The sequence below is a fragment of the Tupaia chinensis genome, unplaced genomic scaffold (assembly GCF_000334495.1).
Source record: "Tupaia chinensis unplaced genomic scaffold, TupChi_1.0 Scaffold145685_1, whole genome shotgun sequence".
NCBI classification, from domain to species: domain Eukaryota; kingdom Metazoa; phylum Chordata; class Mammalia; order Scandentia; family Tupaiidae; genus Tupaia; species Tupaia belangeri.
Window position 1 is genome coordinate 14,121 of NW_006205542.1, and position 15,995 is coordinate 30,115.

At 38.4% G+C, this 15,995-nt stretch overlaps 1 long non-coding RNA gene across 1 annotated transcript; it reads left to right on the plus strand.

The window, feature by feature from the left end:
- Positions 1–348: 348 nt before the first annotated feature.
- Positions 349–13,127, plus strand: LOC114006114 (uncharacterized). The gene is made up of 3 exons (XR_003547876.1): positions 349–389; positions 7,513–7,575; positions 13,091–13,127. It is a non-coding gene; the product is annotated as an uncharacterized LOC114006114 (long non-coding RNA).
- Positions 13,128–15,995: the final 2,868 nt, after the last annotated feature.

Sequence of the window (15,995 nt, forward strand, 5' to 3'; positions counted from 1 at the left end):
GGATGGCCACACTGCAATCCCTTCTATTCCATTCTCCTCCTGGGATCTTGGGCATATACACACACACACTCAGCGTGAGTTTTAAACCACAGGGTCCATGACTCGAACTGCAGTTGACTACATGGGAGTCCAGTCATGTAACCATTATGCCATCTGCTGGTCCCTTAATAAGAATCCTTAACAAAAGGTAAGAGAGACAAAAATATGTGCAGAAGTCACATGTATTCATAAAAAGCCAGAACGGTACTACCATCTGACTACTTAATTTTTCAAGTACAAAATGCGTTTTGAAAATGAGATGTTTTTTTTTTCCTTTTGCTATTTGTATTTGTTTTATTTTCACCTAGGGAAATGATGAGCATGGAGCTGGTGACCCAAAAGGAGAAAAGGTAACCAGATTTTCAAAGTGAGTAAAGAGGTCCAGTGTTTTTGTTCTGTTTTGTTTATTGTTTTGTTGTTGCCGTTTGTTTTTGGTAGAGGCATGTGCACTTGCCAAAGAGAGATAAAGAGACAGAGCAAGAAAAAGAGAGAGAAAGCACTCCCCATGGGGAATGGCCACTCTACAATACCCTCTTCTCCATCTCTCTCCTTTCGAAGTTTTGTGAATATTCACTCACAATGCATACCTAGCCTGCGTCTCAAACTGCTGGTCTAGGACTCCAACTGAGTGGTTGGCCATCCCACTGCCTTAACCACCAGACCACAGAGCCAGCCCAAAAGATCCAGGGTTTTATCCAATACATGCATTCACATGTCAAGGTGGTCCCACCATGGCAGTGGGGCTCATCCTTCGGAAGCAGCCAGCACGCATGGAGCAGGAGCCTCCATCTGCCTCTCAATCAGGTAGCAGGATTAGAATCAGCTGCAGAGGTGGCTCCTCAGTGAGGATGGCTGCGTGTCACTTGGCTACAGGAAAGGGACATCTCCAGGGGAAATAACTGTTTAAGGTCAATAAAATTAGGACACAAAATTGAGTTTATAGTGATAAGTTTCATGAATCCATGTAGGCAGCATAAACGATCAGAAAACCCCTTGGCAAAATGTCTCCATCTCGTGGGTGCATTTTTTTAATGGAGTTTTACAATATACAGTTAGTGGTTTAACCGAAGTGTTATTTAAAATAGTTTTAAAATTAAAACACTGATGAATTTCCACGGCCCTCTCACTGTCATCATTCACAGGTCTAATTACGTTAGCTGTGAAGATGACAGATGGACTTGCCCACTCAGAAAGATGTCTGACTCCTGTTTGGTTCTGACATTGTGCTGACCGTGAATTCGGTGGGAATGTGCCATCATCAGGAAAAACAGCAACGATAACAATGCACATTAAATCTGCAGAGATGAGTAGGTTGGAAAACTCTCTAAGGGAATATGTGGCCTCTGAGGGCTGGTTGCCTTCATTCATGCAGTAAAAATTCTCTTGGTTGAAATGCAAACATGTCTTGCATTTCAACATAAATGCAGGAAAATATGACTTCTGGGCCTTATAAATCAGTGCAACCAGTCTATTAAAAAGTCATGTATCGGCCACAGGAAAATGTCCCTAAAAGATAGTCTTTTAGAAACTAAGGAGTCTCTTAGAGAATGACCATTGAAAATGAAATTTTCTGCAAAATAAATAAATAAAACCTTGACGTTCTGAAAAAAAGATATTCAAAAATTAATTATATAGCATTAATAAGCCATTTATGTGTCTTAGATTTTTACTGCTACTACATTAGTACTATTTTCTATAACCTAATATCTTAGAGAAACTATAACAAATGCTTTGCTTTTTAAGCAGTTACTACTGGGCACATGATATAGCTAAGGGAGAAAAAAAGGGGAGAAAAAGCCACAAAGCTTGTCACACAAGAAAGCTGAGTGGAGAGAATTGTGACGCTTTTAAAGTATTTTAATGATTCATTTCTTGAAACAAAACAGCTGGCTTATGTTTTGCTATGTTCGTTAGGAAACATATGTTACTTAGGAATTCTTAAGACCTCACTGATGAGAAATTTGATTCTGTAAAACAGGTGTATTTCAAACTCTAAGGACCTTTTCTATTGCTCAAAATCTTTTCTAATTGCTTCCGAATCTTAAGTGGAATTAGAAAGAGTCAATGGCATAACTGTTCCCTCCTCTGAGACAAATAAATAACCTACAAGAATCTACAGGGAACTTGGTGTACTACCTGATATAAATGTATAAATGAAGAATTATTTTATCATTATAATTACGGTGGAAAGACTCTGCCGGTAATAGTGCATAAAATAAACTTTAGAAGACCTGTTGGAAGAGCAAAACGAGCTCTATCTATACACATCTAGTTACTATCTATTCTGGATCAATTCATTAGTTTTTAAAATTCTAATGACGTTTGGGTCAGCTGGTGGCATGGTAGTTAAGCAGCTGGATGCCACATGGTGTGAGTCCCAGACCTGGTGGCTTAAAAAATACAGTGGGCATGTATGCCTGAGTGCCCAAATCTCAAGAGGAGAACGGACGAGAAGGGATCGCACAGTGGCCATCCCCCCAGGGAGTGACTTCTCACTTTCCCTTTATCTCTCTCTCTGTCTGACAAGTGCATGCATCCTATAACAAAATTTTACACACACACACACATATACATGCACATATTTATAATTTTACATACACACACACACACATATACATGCACATATTTATAAATTTTACATACACACACACTCACACATATATTTATAGACATACATGTTCATGAATCACCTCAGTGAAAATTTAAAGCTCCTTCAAGCTTCCCTCCCAGATCTTTGGTTGAGCCCACGGTAGACTCCAGTGGTCTGGACCCCACGCAATGTGGCTACACGTTGGAATTATTAGGAGACCTTTCAGAAAATATCCCTCTGCTTAGGCTTCAGGCACAGAGACTCTGGTTTGGGATGGCGTCCATATCCCTATTATTGAAAATTGCGAAGTCATACTAACATGCAGCCAAGGTTAAGAACCACTGAGTTATGGAAAGAGCATGGGCTTGGGATCGAAAGGTGATTGTGGGCCCACCACTGTCATATGTGTTACATGTTGCTGTCCAGCAGGCTGAGGCCACATAGGAGGTCCAGGTTGGATTCCCAGCCCACTCTAAAAAGCCCAGAACAGTGACACACACCTATAGTCCCAACTACTTGGGAGACTGAAGAACACGAACACACGTTGATTGTGGCATGAACCACTCTGTCACCTTCAGAAAACCACTTCATTTCTTTGAGCATCAGATTTATTATTCATTCAGTAGGCATAATTATTTTACACCAAGAGTTGTTGGGAGTATTAAATCAAATAAGATAAACTCATCCTAAAGTGCATACCTTTCATGTATTAAACCCTCACTAAAAATTTGTTCTTTTCTACACGACCACCTCAAACTTTCTTTCCTCTCTTGAGGTCTTATTTAGTTCTTTTTGGTGTTAATCACTGTTGCCATCCTTAACACCTTGTCTTGCTCATCTTTGCATCTTCCACCACAATTTTGATAGAGAAAGGACTCAATTTGTGTTGTGGAATAGAAGATTTAACCAGAGTATAATTTAAACATATTCAGCAGCCTGCCCCCTGCCCCATGACCCCTTATCCACAGGAGACATACCCAAGACTCCCAGTGGAGGCTTTAAACACCAAAGTACTTACCCCTACATATACTATGCTTTTTACATCTAATAAACAAGATGGCTACTAAGTGATTAACAAGCAGGTACCACATACAAGAGTGATTCCCTCCCCAGGGAAACAGAACATGCTGGGGCAAGATTCCATCTAGCCACTCAGAAAGGCATGCAATTTCATCCCTATGAATTGTTTATTTCTGGAAACTTCCATTTAATATTTTTGGACCACACTTTGCCATGGGTAACTGAAACTGCAGAAAGCAAAACAGTAGATAAAGGAAACTACTATAAATGATTTATTATTGCTGTTCAATTGTCATTCCTCAATGTATCAACTAGCAAACAGAATTTTACAGTCTATTGGGGCCAGCAAGTAGCATGATGGTTAAGGTGCTGGACTCCCACATGACCATAGTTTGTGTCCTGCACCCAGTCGCTTGAAAATCGTACCAGGCACATGTGCATGCATGCCCAAAATTCCTGAGAGGAGAAGAGGAGGAGGGATTGTGGTGTGGACATTCTAACAGGGGGATTTCTCACTTTCTCCCTCACTGTCTCTCTGTCTCTCTCTGGCAAGCACACATGCCCTATGGCAAAAAAAATCTAAAATAACAAACAAAAGTCTATCATATAGAACCCAACATTACAATGAAACACCATAACAGGCACAAACAGCACTGTAATATACATATAAGTCACCCTGAATTGACAGCCACATCCTGTGTCAAGAACACTAAGATACGGGAGAACCACCTAGGAACCCATGACTCGGACACCATGGCAGCCATGTGACCAGTCTACCAGTGTTGAAATCATGACCCCTGTTCTGTAGAATGCCTGGGACTGACAGACTGACAGGGTGTGGTGACAGAATAATGTACTTATAAGGTGCTTGAGGAGAGCTGCTGCTTTTGAGAGACAATGTAACAAAATGGCAGAATGTCATAGGACTCCTAAGAAAACAGCAAGTCATTTTTACCATAGCCTATAAGGGTGAAAAGCCAAAGTCTGTGGAGCAGCCAACCTTTCAAATAGCAGGGAAAGTGTTACACTGAAAGCCTTTTAGTAAATGCATCACTAGTCTTTTATCTCATACTTACAGTGATAAATTACTGAGCATTCATTTTAGATAGAAATACCATCCCATATGTGCCCAAGATTCAAGTATGAAATACTTTTGTTTGCAGAACTTTGTATTGGGGGAAGTTCCTAAGGCTTCCTCCAAGCCCAAACTTCAGCCAAAATCCCCAGGAAGAGATGGACAATACCCTCTGTTGGGTCTGACCCTGTATTAAATGGAGGTTTGTTTACATTGGTTCAAGAACACAGCAGTTAGGAATGTACTTATTCCTCCATATACATTCTTTTACTCTCCCCCTTGGTATTGGTTAGGTGTGGGATTTTTGAAAGTTTATTTATTTACTGTTTCCATAGACAAGAGAGAGAAAGACAGAGAGAGAGACCATCTCCAATAGGATCCTGACACCATCATCCACCCCCACCCCTAGTCAGCCCTGGACCACAGGCATACATGTGTCTGGTGTACTCAGGGAAGTCTTGAGAACTGTACAAGTGGGTCAGCCTCCCAGAGTGTCACATTTCACCACAGCACAACTGCACAGTCCCTGGGCAGTTGTGATTTTAAAAGTAATGTCTAGACCCCCTTCCCGGATTTCACTTTTATTTTATTAGGAAAGTCTACTTAGTAGGCATATTTCCCTTCATTCCTATGCAGTGGGGATCTTAGTACATATCAGATGGTGATATGAAGGTCGCTCTGTATATCCTAAATGTATATATATAGGCCAATTGCTTATTTTTTTTCTCTCAAACCAAGAAAAATGGGTGCCTTGAACATACTCACCAACTTTTCCCTCTTCATACTTTGTATATAATTTCCTATCTCAAGGGAGAAAAAAATTACTCCTCCTGTAGTGTGGTAAGTATACTGAGGTACTGAGTACTGAGGTACACTAGTACACTAGATGTTTAAATGCTAGAAGGAAGAATGTGTATGTAATTTACACTGTATTAGGACAAAAAAACATATATCCATAGATAAATTCATATATGTAAGCTTCATGTGTATTACTCCAAAGAACATATGAAGTTCATGAATTTAAAATGTGAATAATTTTAGGCTTTATATAGACATAGCAAAAACTATGAAGTTGATCTATAAGTGACTGAACTTTGAGAAATACTGCTCTGGAATATGCACACTAAGAACACAAATTGGCTTCTTACCCATTTGGTTCCTTGGCTCTCCCAAACAAGACTACAATTTTACTGACTAAAAAACTTGATAGTATAAAAAAAATTGGTAATGAAGCTTTTAAAACTTAATAAAAACCAAGATTAAGTTTACTTAATACATTAAAATACACTCAAAAAATTGATAAGGCTGGTTAACAAAAATATGACCTTGCCTATTCATTACACAAACTCACAAGACATTAATTAAGATGGAAATGTAGAAAAAAGTAAAATATTTTAGGACTATACTAAATTTGTACTTAAATACTACTAGGTAGAATGTTAATCGAGACTTCAAAATAAACTGACAGGCACGTTTCCCCAAGGAGACAGGAGTAAAGATGTTCACCCCAGCCTTGTTTATAGTAGAGAAAAGCGAGGGACATCCCAAGTGCCTGCCAGTGGCAGTAGGTGACACCTCGGTACCTTACCTCTCCAGCATTGCGGCAAATGATCTAGATTACAGATATCAATATAGATGAATATTTGGGGGGGGGAAGTCACAGAATGCTATGTTATTTACAAGAGAAAGCTATTCAGTATAACATATGAGTTTTGATTCCACATACGCAGTGAAAGTACAAAAATAAGGATTCATGAGAGAATGGGAGTAGAGTGAGAAATATAGGAGATTTGTTTACATGAAGATTTGACATATTCTACTGTAAGTTTTCTGTATGTATTCTTTTTCCATGTGAAAAAAAAAAAGAAGGAAAAAGTAGATGGACAAGACAGAGACATGCCCCAAAACATAATGATGAACATCCTTTTGTAAAAATATTCTTGAGGTTGGGTGGTGGGGAATGGATCTGCATTACACATCTTTTAGTGCTGCGTTTAATTGAACAATTACATGATTATTCAGGGATTTTAGTGTATGCTAAAGGGAGGCACGGTGCCAGGACTTCTCTGAAGTCTGATCAGTGATATATGTCCTTTCTTCTCACAAGTATCCAAGCATTCGCTCTCACAATGTGCTTTTGGAAAATACTCTCTATATAGCACATACATCTCTCTTGGATTTTTGACCAAAACATCCTAGACATTTCTAAGCTGCTTGTCACCACATCCACAAGAATGCCTTCTTTGTCCACAGCCAATCAGAAAGCAGCAACATAAACGCCGCCAGAAACAGTTGAGACTCCTTTTCCTTCCTGTGACTCCTGACTCCCCACTTGTCCACCTACCTCCTCCCTCTCTAAAAAGAAATAAAGAAGTGTCTGAAATAAAATTGGTCTGGATCATCATGTTCATTAAACAATCTGATGTCTTTGAGATCACAAAGGTTCATTTATTTTTTGACACATCAGAACAAAATTATGTACCTTTTTCTTCTCTAGATGACCTGTGCTTGAAAAATAATCAACAAATGCTTCACATTAATTTTAAATAACGTAATGAAAAGGTACGGCTTTCCAATGGGCCTGAAGGCATTACGGGGTGCTAACTACCATTCACATTGCTATACCAACAGCCTCGCTCTATTCAGAATTTTGCAGTGTCTTTCAGAGGCTGATAGATTGTAATCCCACAGTTAGAAGGGGAGCAGGCATTCACTCTAGATCTGACAGTGACAACGGTATTTATCTCATCCTCATGTAAGATCTCTCTCCTCTGCTTTTTCTTGAAAGGGTGAAACTGGACTACCCGGATTTCCAGGGTCTGTTGGTCCTAAAGGACAAAAAGGAGAACCTGTAAGTGTTTTGGCTTGGAAGGCAGAGGCAGGATATCCAAAAGTAGAATTAAAAATATTTGTCAAAATGAGCCCCTATTCCATGTACCCAGGTTGACCCTGTCATGGTAAACAATATAGATCAGATATTTAAGCAAGTATACTTGACATTAAGCACTAAATATTGGGTCTTGGAAAAGTAATTTTTCAGTTTTTCTATGCAAAAATGCATCGTGACTTTTCCAATGACCCAATATTTTACAATATAAGCTTACTAAATCCATACCATTGTATTTTTCCAGTATTATGAAACCCATTCTTCAAATGAGGAAAATGAAGCACATAGAGGTTAAATACCTGGTGCAAGGTCGCATAGCTCTTAAGTACTGGGGCTACGGGAGTTACATCTAGATAGGCTGCTTCTAGATCCCAGCGTTTACAATAACTAAGCTTCCCTGTTGTAACTAAATACTATAGCTAAAATGAACAATAAAATCAGTTATATCAAAAGACTAGTAGTAGGTAGGTACCAGCAGGTGGTGTAATGGTTACATCACCGGACTCACACATAGTAGACCTTGGTTCAAGTCCCAGACTCAGAGGCTTAAACTCATGCCGACATGTGTGCATGCGTGCTCAAGATCCCAGAGGAGAATGGAGGAGAATAGAAGAGAAGGGATTGTAGCGTGGTCGCAATTCTTCCTGGGGGGGGTAATTTCTCTCTTTCTTTCTGTCTCTGTCTTTCTGGGGAGCACATATATGCCCTTTAGCAAAAACCTCTCAAAAAAAAAAAAAAAAAAGAAAGAAAAGAAAAGAAAAAAGCCCTAGTACTAATTTACCCAAAATATTGGGAACATTTATCTGTCCAAGCAACTGCTCACAGTATATTTTCTGAAGTTATTTTCCTTTCTCGGATTTGGTAAAATCAAAGTGGCTTCCCACGCCACTTTTCAATGTTACTGTGACCAACTTCTTTTAAAAGTTATTTCTTTTGGTGGAAAAAAAAAAAAAGCCCTATTATTTATATTCAAATAGAACTACCTAAAGAGATAATGGGAATCCTAGCTTAATGACTGTTTTTTAAATGCTGCTGGGGAAAGGAGGAACAAAACACAAAACACAGTAACCCTGGAGAATTAGCAGATTAGGCCTAACAAATGTTTTATGTTTGTTTTTTTAAAAAAAAAGTAATAAATCTTTTAAAATCACTTTTACCCCTTCCCTTGCCAGAGTGAATAAGGAATATTGGTTTCCCGGGGATAAAGAATGAAGAGGTCACTGAAATGTCTACATGACAAATAGGAACAACATTAAAAGTATTTAATGTTATAATGCTGCATTTTCTCTGTGCTTCAGCTGTAAAAATTGAGCATCTTTAGCAATGACGGTAATTTTTCAGGCAGCTTTAGAATTAGAGTTGTTATCTATGTACCCCAACTCTTCCTACCTTTAGGTTCTTGCCCTTCATATTCGTTCTGAACCTCCCTGTGCAACTGCAGGAATTCAGTTTTTAATGAGTTCCCAGTTGAGTATCTTCAAGCAAGTCTAGGAGGCCTTGTGTGTTCCACAAGCCCAGCCTGGTGGTTGTTGCCTCTGCCTCCTGCCTACTCACTCCCAGGGTTCCATGGTCCCTTTTGCTACCTCTTAGCTGCCCCTCTAGACTCCGCTAAACACTGACACCCTTCTCTTCATTTCCATGTGACACATAGAGGACCCAGAAGTAAGATTTACTGAAAAAATTCGACTGGAAAAGCAGGAAATTATAAAGCAAAAAAGAAACTTTCAATGGTTAGAGCCGTGTTTCCCAAACACCAATGTGCTCTTGAATCCTACTGATTCTAGTTCAGTAGATTTAGGGCAAGGCCTGAGAGTCTGCATTTCTTAGTCTCCTAGGTGATTCTGGTGCTGCTGGTCTGTGGCTCACACCTTGTATAGCCAGGGCTGAGGATTTCACAGTTCCTAGAGGTGACAAGCTTTCCGCCCTAGGGGATTCTTCTGGTTTTCTCTCCTACCGCCCATATTTAGAGGCAGTGGCCCAACCCCTTTGGGACGGCCTCTAAGCCTGGTCTTTATCCTGGAGAAACAAACTTCTTTCTTCCTGACTCCTCCACTTGTCAGTTCCCTCTCAATTCCATTATCCCACCTCCCCTGAAGTCACATAAAAGACATAAATTTTATATTATTATGCAGAGCAGTTTGGCTTTTTATGGTATCAACCTTTCTTAAAGGACAGTATCTAGATTTGGCTGTATTATAACAAGAAGAGCCAACCGGAAGAGTAGTCTTCATCCAAAGTTGAATCCTGAACTGTAACTTTAAAGTGGCTCTTGATTCCCCACTACTGGGCATTTGGAACTATGACTAGACGTGCAACATATTAGAGCTAGAATATGCTCAACAGATCACCTAGTTGAGCCCTGTGATTTTTTTAAGTGTGTTTTATGTTATTTATTTCATAAGAGGAAGAGAGAAAAGAGCAAGAGACAGCACCCCAAAGGGTCTTCCATACAGTTCATCCGCAGTAATAGCTGGCCGAGATCATGGGCATGTGAGCACACCACATGCTCGCTGCAGGCCCGGGAAGCTAACCCAGGGCCTTTTCCACGCGGATCTAGTTGCATTATTGCTGTATCACCTGGCCCTCGACTCTGTGATTTTATACAAGAAAAAAAAGAAAAAAAGGAAAGCTCTAAAAGTTAAATGGCCTGCCCCCAAAGAGTGCTCATTGGAGCTAAGACCAGACGATATCAAGTCTCTCTCTCTCTCTCTTTTTTAAAGTTTTTGCCAGAGGGCATGTGTGCTCGCTGGAGAGAGACCTAGAGCGACAGTGAGAAATTACCCCCAGGGGAATGGCACACTACAATTCCTTCTCCTACATTCTTTTCTTGGGATTTTTGCGCACAAACCCACATGTGCCTGGCATCATTTTAAAGCTGCCAAATCTGAGACTTGACCCATGTGGGAGCCTCCAGTAGGTCATGTGGGACCCCAGTGCCTTAACTACCACACCACCTGCTGACTTCTAGACAGCCAGGCTCCTGGTCTTTGCTGCTCTTATTTTAACAACAGATTACTTTAGTCAGTGTGGCTTTCAAGCTTGACAGCTGCTCAGAACAGGCAATGACATGAGCAGTATGATATGAACAGAAATCAGCAGTGATATAAGCAAAGTGGCCTATTGTTCATATTTAATTATTATTATCTCCCATCTTAAAAATTAGATAGATTTTGGAGGGCCAGCAGGTGGTGTGGTGGTTAAGGATGCTGGATTCCTGACCACGATTCAAGTCCCAGGTCTGGTGGCTTGCTTTCTCACCCCCACCCCCACCTCTCTGATCCTCTCTGGTTAAATTAAAAATAAATTAATTGAAAATAAATGAATAAATAAAGTTAAATAAAATAATTATTTAAAAAAATTAGATTTTCTAAAGGTGAAGACTGAAAGCAACAATATAAATAAAACCCTGATCTAATGTATAGAAATAAACTAATAATTAAAAAACTAACCATGTTGGATAGCTATTAGTTGTATTAGCTAGTGTGCTCAGTTACAAATGAACACAAAATGATTATGACTTAGCCCAAGAAAGACTGTCGATTGCTCATGTTGCCTGCCCAGGGGGTTCGGCTGGGAAGGGTTGGTGTTCTGCCCCATACCACACTGAGTTATCAGGCTGATTACCATCATGTGTGTGCACCTTACATTACACATGACCTTCCTGGTCACTACTGAAATACCACACTGAGTTATCAGGCTGATTACCATCATGTGTGTACACCTTACATTACACATGCCCTTCCTGGTCACTACTGAAATAGGACCAGAGGATTACGATTGGGCTTCTCACTGCCTCAGCTTGTAAGTACCACTTGTCACTTCTGCTTAACAGCCCCAAGTAACTGCAAGGGATCCGGGAAATGGGAGAGAGAAGAAGGTGAACCCATAGTCCCTAACTCATAGAACATGAGGTAGAAAATACAGGGGCTCATTTAGTAACCACTGATCATTTATAACCAGTTATGGATGATTTATTCAAGAGAATAGCAGTCCATAAAAGTACTTTTGAGAGTAGTAATATCTACCATACTGCTTCTCACACTTTTTCTTCACTTTCATATACAGAAGTATTTTTTTGTTTTTTAATGTATGGTTTCTACCTTATTGCAATTAATTTAGTCCAAATAATAAAATAATTCAGTCCAAGTAATAAATAAAATAAATTTATAAATTCAGTCAGATATATTGAACAAGGATAGTGTGGAATTGAAGTCAGGCTGCCTGAGTTTAAATCCTGAACTATTTCTTCTTACTGGCTATGTAACCTTTTGGAAATTTATTTGTGCCTCAGTTTCCTCATCTGTAAATGAGTATGGTAATAGCACTTACCTCATTGACACATGAGGATTAACTATGTTAAAATATATGAAGTGATTAGAATAGCGTTTGATACTTTATAAAAATTCAAAATATGTTAGCTATTACTATTATAGCTGCATGATTTAAATTTATCTAATTTAATAAACTTTGAGTATGAACCATGTGTATTGTTGGTATACATATATATGTATATATATGTGATATGTATGTATTTATGATGCCAGAAATGCTATGATAGTTAAGATACATTATATCCATCCACTCACAGAGGTTATAACCAAGATGAACAAGGAAATATAGAGTGAATGCTATTTTAGGGAACTAAAAGGGGTTATGGCAACTCAGAGTTCCTGAGTCTCTTTTCTCCTCCTTGAAATGGGACAGAACCTTTCACACAGCATTGCTATGAAGATTAAATAAAATTATGGACATATAACTTTGCAAACAGAAGCTAGTAAGAGAAAGCCAGTGTGCAAATGCCTTTGGGTATGTGCAGGCACACACATTCAGGCTGGGAGGTGGGAATGGCACACAGTAATGTTGGGAAGAGTGTTAGTTAATAAGAGGTATTCCTTCAAAGCTCATTCTCTCATCAGGATCTTCATATCTAAACCCAAGAATAACACATATGAACTGTACCCGATAATTAACCCCTTCAAGTTATTTTCATTATAGTAAAACTCTGAGTTAGGAAAGTGTTACAAAACAATTATTTTTTTTTTTATGCTTAAGAACACAATTAACCAATTGGAACAATTCACATGAATGTCTTTCCATTTAACACTTAGTTGCAGCCACATTGATCTGCCTCTGATTGGGGTGTGTGTGTGTGTGTGTGTGTGTGTGTATGTGTGTGTATGCCACTTGTAAAGGAACCAGGCATCAGGAAGCTTTGGCCTGGGACACCATTCCAATTTGTCAACCACTCAAGAGTTTCTAAGTAGTATTGGAATGATTAACTCATTGTTCATTTGGGAATTCATTCCTACATGCTCCCTTCAAGCTGCATAGGCAGACTGTATGATATTCTGGATCATTTTAGAGGCTCGTTTGCAGTGGAGTTCTGAGTTTGGCTTGCAGGGTTTATCTATACCCAGCTTTGGAGAGATTGTTTCTAAAAGTGTTTCTCATTGATTCTGTTTTCTACCCATTTTCTTAGGGGGACTCTTTTACAAAAGGTGAAAAGGGAGATAGAGTAAGTAGATGTTTTATCACTATCCTGGGTTTTCTACTTCATTGATTTCCTTCTCTCTGATTTCTAGTATGTTTACGTTGGAGTCTAATAGATTTGATAAAGTAAGCTCCCTGAGTATTTCACTTTTTTTGTTCTGTGATTGTTGGTTCTTTTACTATGACAAGTGAGAAATTTTCAACCTTGCTAAGAGTCATCATGTGATGATACTTCACATTTGGTTGAGGTTGTGTATATTTTCTTTAACCCTTTACAAACAGCAATGGTTGTGAATGTTATAATGACATGCATTTAGGATATCTAAAATACAAAATCAAAATACAAGATACTTTTTTTTTCCAGAAATTCTGCTAATGACACAGATTCCGTTTATCAAACAGATCAATAAGTCTTGGACAATAAGAAAGGCAAATTCATTGCAGCTAATATTTTCCTCTTTTATGACCTTAGTTTTTGGTTTCCATTAAGTACATATTCCTGATGGTTAAATTACCTATCACATATCACCTTAAATTCTACTCTCCTCCATCCTTAACCCTCATCTGAAGTTTTAATTCTCTGGGCTGTGAGATTAGTTGTGGATAATTGTAACAAGGTCAGCTAAGAGAATGCACCAATTGCTAATGTAACATGATATCAGAAGTGACATTAGGGGAAAAGACTATTATAAAGAAGAAAGAAAACAAGAAATGATTATTGTTTATTAGCCAAAAGCATTTTGAATCATGCTTTAGAATGGACCCTTCTTGATTTCATCATAATCCTTCCGTAATTTCCCGTTTGTTATGTGTTAATCAGTGGAGATTCAATTAAAGCATCAGAGATGTCCATTTCCATATGAATTTAATCATTACCATATGGTAATTATTTTAATTACAGGGAGAACCTGGAATAATAGGATCCCAGGGAATAAAGGTAATCCCCTGGCATTCTTTCATTATGTCTCAGACCTTAATGAGATTGTAGAAATTAAGTAACACTTAACTTTCTTTTCCACCCATGTACTTAGGGTGAACCTGGAGATCCTGGTCCCCCTGGTTTAATAGGAAGCCCAGGACTAAAGGTATATTAAATATATATATATATATATATATATGGAAATAATTTGAGAAGTTTAGTCATTCTGTGTGAAACAAGGTGCTTTGATGTGCCACTCATTTTCTTCACAGATATCCTTAGCGATGCTGTCCCGTTTCCATAGTGATTCCCCCCCAATTGCTACATGCATTACACACATCTTGCTTCATGGTTCACAGTCGGCTCTTTAAACTCTATTTCAGAGCATATTCACTATAGCATCCCTATGAACTCTTAAGAGTAAACAGTCCGAACTAATCTAAGACCCTGAGCTGTATTCTGAAAAGGAATAAAGTTCAGAATTCAGTTTCTAAACCAGAATTATACAGCCCTGAGATGCTTCAGTCTCTCAAGTGGGATTCCAGAGATGTATCCCAAGAAAGAGCAGCTTTGGGGGAGGGGAGGCGTGCAAGAGAGATTAATATGGTGTGTTCTGTGTCAGTAAGGAAGGCAAGTTACCAAGTCAAGCCTGTTGGTAAAAACAGAACTACTAAATGAAAACATTTAGAAACTATGTTTAAAGCCCAAGGCACATTTTATCATTATGAAATCGTCATTTATCATCCCACCAGAGAAGGTGGGATGATGGGAAGTCTATCTTTTCACATTTAAAAATGACACTGTTTTATGGTACAGTCTCCTTACTTTTTTATTTTTTATTGTTATTTTAATTTATTTTATATATTCAATCACTATACATCACTACAGATTGTAAGGTGAATTTACTCAATATGAATACACTTCACACCAGTTCAGCTGAAGATAATATACATGTTCTCATCAACAGATAATCCATTTCTGTGTCCCATAAATGTCTTGCCTCTCTATTTTTCTCCTTAATTCCTTTTCCTACTTTTTAAATCAAATGTAAAGCACATATCTTCTATTTTAGGGTCAGCAAGGACCTACAGGCCCCATGGGACCCAGAGGACCACCAGGAGACATTGTAAGTGTGGTGTCTGAAAATTTCAAGTAAAATCAAAAGTAACTTATGATCTAAAGAATGTCGACGTATGTTCATGTGACTGAGTTATGCTGTATTTCCCAAACACATGGGTCATCTCCACCAATAAAACTGATCCCACCTAATATCAGGAGCTATTGGGAAGGCCATCATATTCATGTGAGATTCTATTGGGTATAATTCGCCTATAAATTAGCCTTTGCAGCTCAAGTTAATTAAATTATCATTTTGGACATGCTTATCAGTAGTATACCAACAGGAGAGAAAACTGGAAATGTCAAAATGAAATAAGGAAAACCAAGAGAAAAAGCTAACATGTCAAATATGCATGGTTTTTGGTTCAAATCTCCATATAAGGAAGACACTTTGAAAACTTCTGTTTTTTAATGTTACCTTTTAATTTCTCTTTTATATGTGTATATGTATATATATTTATATATATCATTTACATTTAATCACTATACATCTTTACAGTGTACGAAATGGCTTTTCCAAGCACAAATACAGTGCATCTCAATCAAGACAAAGATATTAGCATGTACATTATCTTCAGCAAATCACTTGCCATTTTTGTGTCAATTAAGCATATTGTTTGTTTGTTTCCCTGTTTCCCTGTTTTCCTCCTCCCATTACCCACCCCCTATCCTATCTATCCTCACTATCTCTAGTATCTACAGTTACCCTCCCTGCTATTATACCTTCGAATCATTCCATTTCTGCTATGTAGAGCAGACATTCGGTATATATTGAGTGGCCACATTCAAAATCTGTTTTTCAGAGTCTGGCTGACTTTGCATAGCATTAAGTCTTCTCTATTCATCCACTTTCTAT